Below are 9,703 nucleotides of genomic sequence, written 5' to 3' on the forward strand. Positions count from 1 at the left end.
GTTGTTGCGGTCACAACGCAATGTCCTGACCACTAGACGATCACGGCCACGGAGCCACCGCGGAATTCAACTCTCGCGACTGCAAGTGGCTGTGCACAGCAAAGCTCGGCCGACTGTGTCTCGCAACAGCTGTGTCAGACGCGGTCTCCATTATATGTATACTGGCAAACGAACGTGCCCGCGCTGATGGACACTGAGCAGAGTGGTTAGCTGCATTCAACCCCCGTGGCAATGTCTTGCAGTCCTCCAAGTCTGTTGACCGCAGGTATGTGCCCGGATAAGAGGTGGACAGATGTCGCATCTCTCTCGCCGTCACTTGTGGCCGCGAATCATATTTTACGTAGTTTTCTGCAAGCGTCAGCGGAGCGTCAGTCGAGCTAAGTCGGGACAAGTCGCATAAGAGGAGCAATAAAATGTGCATTTCCGGTGCCGGGAATCGAACCCAGGCCTCCTGGGCGAGAGCCAGGTATCCCAGCCACTAGACGACACCGGATAACGACACAAGCACTCCTCCAACAAACACGGCGAGCGCCCACCCGCTACTTGACGACAACTGCAAAAATTTACGTTTCCACTTCGTAGAACGGCATGCTCGGGACGCATCTCGTGGAGACGAACGCCAGCAATCATGAGACCAAACTGCGCCGGTGAATCCTGTTGTTACACCACGCACCACTGTGCTACGACAGTTTAAGAAACCGACGCTGCGCTTTTTCCTTCGCGGGAAATCAGTACTCCTGTTTTCGAGACAGAAAACGTTGGCAGCGGTGGGATTCGAACCCACGCCTCCCAAGAGACTGGTGCCTGAAACCAGCGCCTTAGACCGCTCGGCCACGCTACCTACGCGACGCGGCGGTCACAGGAGCTGCGTTCTACCCCACGAGAACACACCGCAATGGCACAAAAACGAGAAGTAAAAATTGGCAGCGGTGGGATTCGAACCCACGCCTCCGAAGAGACTGGTGCCTTAAACCAGCGCCTTAGACCGCTCGGCCACGCTACCTACACCAGTGTTCCTGGCATTTGTAGAATGCAGTGCACGACACAGCTTCCTGATCTGCTGCGACTGGTTGCTCGAACATCGCACCTCGAACGACTGCCCTTTTCGAATAGAGATTAACTACACAGGCAGCTGCCAGCGCCCTGGTGCGGCGGCATCGCGTGTTTATAAGGAATCGGTAGTGCCACCTGCAGCCTGAGGAACATGAGCACAAAATCAGGAGGGCACCGTGATTTCAATCACTGGGTCACTATCGTCATTGCAGCGACAGCAAGGCAGAACTTTAAAAAGTGCCGTGACCCGGATTCGAGCCTGGGTTGTTGCGGTCACAACGCAATGTCCTGACCACTAGACGATCACGGCCACGGAGCCACCGCGGAATTCAACTCTCGCGACTGCAAGTGGCTGTGCACAGCAAAGCTCGGCCGACTGTGTCTCGCAACAGCTGTGTCAGACGCGGTCTCCATTATATGTATACTGGCAAACGAACGTGCCCGCGCTGATGGACACTGAGCAGAGTGGTTAGCTGCATTCAACCCCCGTGGCAATGTCTTGCAGTCCTCCAAGTCTGTTGACCGCAGGTATGTGCCCGGATAAGAGGTGGACAGATGTCGCATCTCTCTCGCCGTCACTTGTGGCCGCGAATCATATTTTACGTAGTTTTCTGCAAGCGTCAGCGGAGCGTCAGTCGAGCTAAGTCGGGACAAGTCGCATAAGAGGAGCAATAAAATGTGCATTTCCGGTGCCGGGAATCGAACCCAGGCCTCCTGGGCGAGAGCCAGGTATCCCAGCCACTAGACGACACCGGATAACGACACAAGCACTCCTCCAACAAACACGGCGAGCGCCCACCCGCTACTTGACGACAACTGCAAAAATTTACGGTTCCACTTCGTAGAACGGCATGCTCGGGACGCATCTCGTGGAGACGAACGCCAGCAATCATGAGACCAAACTGCGCCGGTGAATCCTGTTGTTACACCACGCACCACTGTGCTACGACAGTTTAAGAAACCGACGCTGCGCTTTTTCCTTCGCGGGAAATCAGTGCTCCTGTTTTCGAGACAGAAAACGTTGGCAGCGGTGGGATTCGAACCCACGCCTCCCAAGAGACTGGTGCCTGAAACCAGCGCCTTAGACCGCTCGGCCACGCTACCTACGCGACGCGGCGGTCACAGGAGCTGCGTTCTACCCCACGAGAACACACCGCAATGGCACAAAAACGAGAAGTAAAAATTGGCAGCGGTGGGATTCGAACCCACGCCTCCGAAGAGACTGGTGCCTTAAACCAGCGCCTTAGACCGCTCGGCCACGCTACCTACACCAGTGTTCCTGGCATTTGTAGAATGCAGTGCACGACACAGCTTCCTGATCTGCTGCGACTGGTTGCTCGAACATCGCACCTCGAACGACTGCCCTTTTCGAATAGAGATTAACTACACAGGCAGCTGCCAGCGCCCTGGTGCGGCGGCATCGCGTGTTTATAAGGAATCGGTAGTGCCACCTGCAGCCTGAGGAACATGAGCACAAAATCAGGAGGGCACCGTGATTTCAATCACTGGGTCACTATCGTCATTGCAGCGACAGCAAGGCAGAACTTTAAAAAGTGCCGTGACCCGGATTCGAGCCTGGGTTGTTGCGGTCACAACGCAATGTCCTGACCACTAGACGATCACGGCCACGGAGCCACCGCGGAATTCAACTCTCGCGACTGCAAGTGGCTGTGCACAGCAAAGCTCGGCCGACTGTGTCTCGCAACAGCTGTGTCAGACGCGGTCTCCATTATATGTATACTGGCAAACGAACGTGCCCGCGCTGATGGACACTGAGCAGAGTGGTTAGCTGCATTCAACCCCCGTGGCAATGTCTTGCAGTCCTCCAAGTCTGTTGACCGCAGGTATGTGCCCGGATAAGAGGTGGACAGATGTCGCATCTCTCTCGCCGTCACTTGTGGCCGCGAATCATATTTTACGTAGTTTTCTGCAAGCGTCAGCGGAGCGTCAGTCGAGCTAAGTCGGGACAAGTCGCATAAGAGGAGCAATAAAATGTGCATTTCCGGTACCGGGAATCGAACCCAGGCCTCCTGGGCGAGAGCCAGGTATCCCAGCCACTAGACGACACCGGATAACGACACAAGCACTCCTCCAACAAACACGGCGAGCGCCCACCCGCTACTTGACGACAACTGCAAAAATTTACGTTTCCACTTCGTAGAACGGCATGCTCGGGACGCATCTCGTGGAGACGAACGCCAGCAATCATGAGACCAAACTGCGCCGGTGAATCCTGTTGTTACACCACGCACCACTGTGCTACGACAGTTTAAGAAACCGACGCTGCGCTTTTTCCTTCGCGGGAAATCAGTGCTCCTGTTTTCGAGACAGAAAACGTTGGCAGCGGTGGGATTCGAACCCACGCCTCCCAAGAGACTGGTGCCTGAAACCAGCGCCTTAGACCGCTCGGCCACGCTACCTACGCGACGCGGCGGTCACAGGAGCTGCGTTCTACCCCACGAGAACACACCGCAATGGCACAAAAACGAGAAGTAAAAATTGGCAGCGGTGGGATTCGAACCCACGCCTCCGAAGAGACTGGTGCCTTAAACCAGCGCCTTAGACCGCTCGGCCACGCTACCTACACCAGTGTTCCTGGCATTTGTAGAATGCAGTGCACGACACAGCTTCCTGATCTGCTGCGACTGGTTGCTCGAACATCGCACCTCGAACGACTGCCCTTTTCGAATAGAGATTAACTACACAGGCAGCTGCCAGCGCCCTGGTGCGGCGGCATCGCGTGTTTATAAGGAATCGGTAGTGCCACCTGCAGCCTGAGGAACATGAGCACAAAATCAGGAGGGCACCGTGATTTCAATCACTGGGTCACTATCGTCATTGCAGCGACAGCAAGGCAGAACTTTAAAAAGTGCCGTGACCCGGATTCGAGCCTGGGTTGTTGCGGTCACAACGCAATGTCCTGACCACTAGACGATCACGGCCACGGAGCCACCGCGGAATTCAACTCTCGCGACTGCAAGTGGCTGTGCACAGCAAAGCTCGGCCGACTGTGTCTCGCAACAGCTGTGTCAGACGCGGTCTCCATTATATGTATACTGGCAAACGAACGTGCCCGCGCTGATGGACACTGAGCAGAGTGGTTAGCTGCATTCAACCCCCGTGGCAATGTCTTGCAGTCCTCCAAGTCTGTTGACCGCAGGTATGTGCCCGGATAAGAGGTGGACAGATGTCGCATCTCTCTCGCCGTCACTTGTGGCCGCGAATCATATTTTACGTAGTTTTCTGCAAGCGTCAGCGGAGCGTCAGTCGAGCTAAGTCGGGACAAGTCGCATAAGAGGAGCAATAAAATGTGCATTTCCGGTGCCGGGAATCGAACCCAGGCCTCCTGGGCGAGAGCCAGGTATCCCAGCCACTAGACGACACCGGATAACGACACAAGCACTCCTCCAACAAACACGGCGAGCGCCCACCCGCTACTTGACGACAACTGCAAAAATTTACGGTTCCACTTCGTAGAACGGCATGCTCGGGACGCATCTCGTGGAGACGAACGCCAGCAATCATGAGACCAAACTGCGCCGGTGAATCCTGTTGTTACACCACGCACCACTGTGCTACGACAGTTTAAGAAACCGACGCTGCGCTTTTTCCTTCGCGGGAAATCAGTGCTCCTGTTTTCGAGACAGAAAACGTTGGCAGCGGTGGGATTCGAACCCACGCCTCCCAAGAGACTGGTGCCTGAAACCAGCGCCTTAGACCGCTCGGCCACGCTACCTACGCGACGCGGCGGTCACAGGAGCTGCGTTCTACCCCACGAGAACACACCGCAATGGCACAAAAACGAGAAGTAAAAATTGGCAGCGGTGGGATTCGAACCCACGCCTCCGAAGAGACTGGTGCCTTAAACCAGCGCCTTAGACCGCTCGGCCACGCTACCTACACCAGTGTTCCTGGCATTTGTAGAATGCAGTGCACGACACAGCTTCCTGATCTGCTGCGACTGGTTGCTCGAACATCGCACCTCGAACGACTGCCCTTTTCGAATAGAGATTAACTACACAGGCAGCTGCCAGCGCCCTGGTGCGGCGGCATCGCGTGTTTATAAGGAATCGGTAGTGCCACCTGCAGCCTGAGGAACATGAGCACAAAATCAGGAGGGCACCGTGATTTCAATCACTGGGTCACTATCGTCATTGCAGCGACAGCAAGGCAGAACTTTAAAAAGTGCCGTGACCCGGATTCGAGCCTGGGTTGTTGCGGTCACAACGCAATGTCCTGACCACTAGACGATCACGGCCACGGAGCCACCGCGGAATTCAACTCTCGCGACTGCAAGTGGCTGTGCACAGCAAAGCTCGGCCGACTGTGTCTCGCAACAGCTGTGTCAGACGCGGTCTCCATTATATGTATACTGGCAAACGAACGTGCCCGCGCTGATGGACACTGAGCAGAGTGGTTAGCTGCATTCAACCCCCGTGGCAATGTCTTGCAGTCCTCCAAGTCTGTTGACCGCAGGTATGTGCCCGGATAAGAGGTGGACAGATGTCGCATCTCTCTCGCCGTCACTTGTGGCCGCGAATCATATTTTACGTAGTTTTCTGCAAGCGTCAGCGGAGCGTCAGTCGAGCTAAGTCGGGACAAGTCGCATAAGAGGAGCAATAAAATGTGCATTTCCGGTACCGGGAATCGAACCCAGGCCTCCTGGGCGAGAGCCAGGTATCCCAGCCACTAGACGACACCGGATAACGACACAAGCACTCCTCCAACAAACACGGCGAGCGCCCACCCGCTACTTGACGACAACTGCAAAAATTTACGTTTCCACTTCGTAGAACGGCATGCTCGGGACGCATCTCGTGGAGACGAACGCCAGCAATCATGAGACCAAACTGCGCCGGTGAATCCTGTTGTTACACCACGCACCACTGTGCTACGACAGTTTAAGAAACCGACGCTGCGCTTTTTCCTTCGCGGGAAATCAGTGCTCCTGTTTTCGAGACAGAAAACGTTGGCAGCGGTGGGATTCGAACCCACGCCTCCCAAGAGACTGGTGCCTGAAACCAGCGCCTTAGACCGCTCGGCCACGCTACCTACGCGACGCGGCGGTCACAGGAGCTGCGTTCTACCCCACGAGAACACACCGCAATGGCACAAAAACGAGAAGTAAAAATTGGCAGCGGTGGGATTCGAACCCACGCCTCCGAAGAGACTGGTGCCTTAAACCAGCGCCTTAGACCGCTCGGCCACGCTACCTACACCAGTGTTCCTGGCATTTGTAGAATGCAGTGCACGACACAGCTTCCTGATCTGCTGCGACTGGTTGCTCGAACATCGCACCTCGAACGACTGCCCTTTTCGAATAGAGATTAACTACACAGGCAGCTGCCAGCGCCCTGGTGCGGCGGCATCGCGTGTTTATAAGGAATCGGTAGTGCCACCTGCAGCCTGAGGAACATGAGCACAAAATCAGGAGGGCACCGTGATTTCAATCACTGGGTCACTATCGTCATTGCAGCGACAGCAAGGCAGAACTTTAAAAAGTGCCGTGACCCGGATTCGAGCCTGGGTTGTTGCGGTCACAACGCAATGTCCTGACCACTAGACGATCACGGCCACGGAGCCACCGCGGAATTCAACTCTCGCGACTGCAAGTGGCTGTGCACAGCAAAGCTCGGCCGACTGTGTCTCGCAACAGCTGTGTCAGACGCGGTCTCCATTATATGTATACTGGCAAACGAACGTGCCCGCGCTGATGGACACTGAGCAGAGTGGTTAGCTGCATTCAACCCCCGTGGCAATGTCTTGCAGTCCTCCAAGTCTGTTGACCGCAGGTATGTGCCCGGATAAGAGGTGGACAGATGTCGCATCTCTCTCGCCGTCACTTGTGGCCGCGAATCATATTTTACGTAGTTTTCTGCAAGCGTCAGCGGAGCGTCAGTCGAGCTAAGTCGGGACAAGTCGCATAAGAGGAGCAATAAAATGTGCATTTCCGGTGCCGGGAATCGAACCCAGGCCTCCTGGGCGAGAGCCAGGTATCCCAGCCACTAGACGACACCGGATAACGACACAAGCACTCCTCCAACAAACACGGCGAGCGCCCACCCGCTACTTGACGACAACTGCAAAAATTTACGTTTCCACTTCGTAGAACGGCATGCTCGGGACGCATCTCGTGGAGACGAACGCCAGCAATCATGAGACCAAACTGCGCCGGTGAATCCTGTTGTTACACCACGCACCACTGTGCTACGACAGTTTAAGAAACCGACGCTGCGCTTTTTCCTTCGCGGGAAATCAGTACTCCTGTTTTCGAGACAGAAAACGTTGGCAGCGGTGGGATTCGAACCCACGCCTCCCAAGAGACTGGTGCCTGAAACCAGCGCCTTAGACCGCTCGGCCACGCTACCTACGCGACGCGGCGGTCACAGGAGCTGCGTTCTACCCCACGAGAACACACCGCAATGGCACAAAAACGAGAAGTAAAAATTGGCAGCGGTGGGATTCGAACCCACGCCTCCGAAGAGACTGGTGCCTTAAACCAGCGCCTTAGACCGCTCGGCCACGCTACCTACACCAGTGTTCCTGGCATTTGTAGAATGCAGTGCACGACACAGCTTCCTGATCTGCTGCGACTGGTTGCTCGAACATCGCACCTCGAACGACTGCCCTTTTCGAATAGAGATTAACTACACAGGCAGCTGCCAGCGCCCTGGTGCGGCGGCATCGCGTGTTTATAAGGAATCGGTAGTGCCACCTGCAGCCTGAGGAACATGAGCACAAAATCAGGAGGGCACCGTGATTTCAATCACTGGGTCACTATCGTCATTGCAGCGACAGCAAGGCAGAACTTTAAAAAGTGCCGTGACCCGGATTCGAGCCTGGGTTGTTGCGGTCACAACGCAATGTCCTGACCACTAGACGATCACGGCCACGGAGCCACCGCGGAATTCAACTCTCGCGACTGCAAGTGGCTGTGCACAGCAAAGCTCGGCCGACTGTGTCTCGCAACAGCTGTGTCAGACGCGGTCTCCATTATATGTATACTGGCAAACGAACGTGCCCGCGCTGATGGACACTGAGCAGAGTGGTTAGCTGCATTCAACCCCCGTGGCAATGTCTTGCAGTCCTCCAAGTCTGTTGACCGCAGGTATGTGCCCGGATAAGAGGTGGACAGATGTCGCATCTCTCTCGCCGTCACTTGTGGCCGCGAATCATATTTTACGTAGTTTTCTGCAAGCGTCAGCGGAGCGTCAGTCGAGCTAAGTCGGGACAAGTCGCATAAGAGGAGCAATAAAATGTGCATTTCCGGTACCGGGAATCGAACCCAGGCCTCCTGGGCGAGAGCCAGGTATCCCAGCCACTAGACGACACCGGATAACGACACAAGCACTCCTCCAACAAACACGGCGAGCGCCCACCCGCTACTTGACGACAACTGCAAAAATTTACGTTTCCACTTCGTAGAACGGCATGCTCGGGACGCATCTCGTGGAGACGAACGCCAGCAATCATGAGACCAAACTGCGCCGGTGAATCCTGTTGTTACACCACGCACCACTGTGCTACGACAGTTTAAGAAACCGACGCTGCGCTTTTTCCTTCGCGGGAAATCAGTGCTCCTGTTTTCGAGACAGAAAACGTTGGCAGCGGTGGGATTCGAACCCACGCCTCCCAAGAGACTGGTGCCTGAAACCAGCGCCTTAGACCGCTCGGCCACGCTACCTACGCGACGCGGCGGTCACAGGAGCTGCGTTCTACCCCACGAGAACACACCGCAATGGCACAAAAACGAGAAGTAAAAATTGGCAGCGGTGGGATTCGAACCCACGCCTCCGAAGAGACTGGTGCCTTAAACCAGCGCCTTAGACCGCTCGGCCACGCTACCTACACCAGTGTTCCTGGCATTTGTAGAATGCAGTGCACGACACAGCTTCCTGATCTGCTGCGACTGGTTGCTCGAACATCGCACCTCGAACGACTGCCCTTTTCGAATAGAGATTAACTACACAGGCAGCTGCCAGCGCCCTGGTGCGGCGGCATCGCGTGTTTATAAGGAATCGGTAGTGCCACCTGCAGCCTGAGGAACATGAGCACAAAATCAGGAGGGCACCGTGATTTCAATCACTGGGTCACTATCGTCATTGCAGCGACAGCAAGGCAGAACTTTAAAAAGTGCCGTGACCCGGATTCGAGCCTGGGTTGTTGCGGTCACAACGCAATGTCCTGACCACTAGACGATCACGGCCACGGAGCCACCGCGGAATTCAACTCTCGCGACTGCAAGTGGCTGTGCACAGCAAAGCTCGGCCGACTGTGTCTCGCAACAGCTGTGTCAGACGCGGTCTCCATTATATGTATACTGGCAAACGAACGTGCCCGCGCTGATGGACACTGAGCAGAGTGGTTAGCTGCATTCAACCCCCGTGGCAATGTCTTGCAGTCCTCCAAGTCTGTTGACCGCAGGTATGTGCCCGGATAAGAGGTGGACAGATGTCGCATCTCTCTCGCCGTCACTTGTGGCCGCGAATCATATTTTACGTAGTTTTCTGCAAGCGTCAGCGGAGCGTCAGTCGAGCTAAGTCGGGACAAGTCGCATAAGAGGAGCAATAAAATGTGCATTTCCGGTACCGGGAATCGAACCCAGGCCTCCTGGGCGAGAGCCAGGTATCCCAGCCACTAGACGACACCG

General features: G+C 55.5%; 21 non-coding genes across 21 annotated transcripts; all 21 read right to left on the reverse strand.

Annotated features, from left to right (window-relative positions):
- Positions 1–421: 421 nt before the first annotated feature.
- Trnae-cuc lies at positions 422–493 on the reverse strand. The gene has a single exon. It is a non-coding gene; the product is annotated as a tRNA-Glu (tRNA).
- Positions 494–759: 266 nt separating this feature from the next.
- On the reverse strand, positions 760–841 carry Trnal-cag. The gene has a single exon. It is a non-coding gene; the product is annotated as a tRNA-Leu (tRNA).
- An 80-nt stretch (positions 842–921) lies between these two features.
- Trnal-aag lies at positions 922–1,003 on the reverse strand. Its single transcript has one exon. It is a non-coding gene; the product is annotated as a tRNA-Leu (tRNA).
- Positions 1,004–1,737: 734 nt separating this feature from the next.
- Trnae-cuc lies at positions 1,738–1,809 on the reverse strand. The gene has a single exon. It is a non-coding gene; the product is annotated as a tRNA-Glu (tRNA).
- Positions 1,810–2,075: 266 nt separating this feature from the next.
- On the reverse strand, positions 2,076–2,157 carry Trnal-cag. The gene has a single exon. It is a non-coding gene; the product is annotated as a tRNA-Leu (tRNA).
- Positions 2,158–2,237: 80 nt separating this feature from the next.
- Trnal-aag lies at positions 2,238–2,319 on the reverse strand. Its single transcript has one exon. It is a non-coding gene; the product is annotated as a tRNA-Leu (tRNA).
- A 734-nt stretch (positions 2,320–3,053) lies between these two features.
- On the reverse strand, positions 3,054–3,125 carry Trnae-cuc. The gene has a single exon. It is a non-coding gene; the product is annotated as a tRNA-Glu (tRNA).
- A 266-nt stretch (positions 3,126–3,391) lies between these two features.
- On the reverse strand, positions 3,392–3,473 carry Trnal-cag. The gene has a single exon. It is a non-coding gene; the product is annotated as a tRNA-Leu (tRNA).
- Positions 3,474–3,553: 80 nt separating this feature from the next.
- Trnal-aag lies at positions 3,554–3,635 on the reverse strand. The gene has a single exon. It is a non-coding gene; the product is annotated as a tRNA-Leu (tRNA).
- A 734-nt stretch (positions 3,636–4,369) lies between these two features.
- On the reverse strand, positions 4,370–4,441 carry Trnae-cuc. Its single transcript has one exon. It is a non-coding gene; the product is annotated as a tRNA-Glu (tRNA).
- Positions 4,442–4,707: 266 nt separating this feature from the next.
- Trnal-cag lies at positions 4,708–4,789 on the reverse strand. The gene has a single exon. It is a non-coding gene; the product is annotated as a tRNA-Leu (tRNA).
- An 80-nt stretch (positions 4,790–4,869) lies between these two features.
- On the reverse strand, positions 4,870–4,951 carry Trnal-aag. Its single transcript has one exon. It is a non-coding gene; the product is annotated as a tRNA-Leu (tRNA).
- Positions 4,952–5,685: 734 nt separating this feature from the next.
- Positions 5,686–5,757, reverse strand: Trnae-cuc. The gene has a single exon. It is a non-coding gene; the product is annotated as a tRNA-Glu (tRNA).
- Positions 5,758–6,023: 266 nt separating this feature from the next.
- Trnal-cag lies at positions 6,024–6,105 on the reverse strand. The gene has a single exon. It is a non-coding gene; the product is annotated as a tRNA-Leu (tRNA).
- Positions 6,106–6,185: 80 nt separating this feature from the next.
- Trnal-aag lies at positions 6,186–6,267 on the reverse strand. The gene has a single exon. It is a non-coding gene; the product is annotated as a tRNA-Leu (tRNA).
- A 734-nt stretch (positions 6,268–7,001) lies between these two features.
- Positions 7,002–7,073, reverse strand: Trnae-cuc. Its single transcript has one exon. It is a non-coding gene; the product is annotated as a tRNA-Glu (tRNA).
- Positions 7,074–7,339: 266 nt separating this feature from the next.
- Trnal-cag lies at positions 7,340–7,421 on the reverse strand. The gene has a single exon. It is a non-coding gene; the product is annotated as a tRNA-Leu (tRNA).
- An 80-nt stretch (positions 7,422–7,501) lies between these two features.
- Trnal-aag lies at positions 7,502–7,583 on the reverse strand. Its single transcript has one exon. It is a non-coding gene; the product is annotated as a tRNA-Leu (tRNA).
- Positions 7,584–8,317: 734 nt separating this feature from the next.
- Trnae-cuc lies at positions 8,318–8,389 on the reverse strand. Its single transcript has one exon. It is a non-coding gene; the product is annotated as a tRNA-Glu (tRNA).
- Positions 8,390–8,655: 266 nt separating this feature from the next.
- Trnal-cag lies at positions 8,656–8,737 on the reverse strand. The gene has a single exon. It is a non-coding gene; the product is annotated as a tRNA-Leu (tRNA).
- An 80-nt stretch (positions 8,738–8,817) lies between these two features.
- Trnal-aag lies at positions 8,818–8,899 on the reverse strand. Its single transcript has one exon. It is a non-coding gene; the product is annotated as a tRNA-Leu (tRNA).
- Positions 8,900–9,703: the final 804 nt, after the last annotated feature.

This window comes from Schistocerca americana, unplaced genomic scaffold (assembly GCF_021461395.2).
Source record: "Schistocerca americana isolate TAMUIC-IGC-003095 unplaced genomic scaffold, iqSchAmer2.1 HiC_scaffold_850, whole genome shotgun sequence".
Classification (NCBI taxonomy): Eukaryota; Metazoa; Arthropoda; class Insecta; order Orthoptera; family Acrididae; genus Schistocerca; species Schistocerca americana.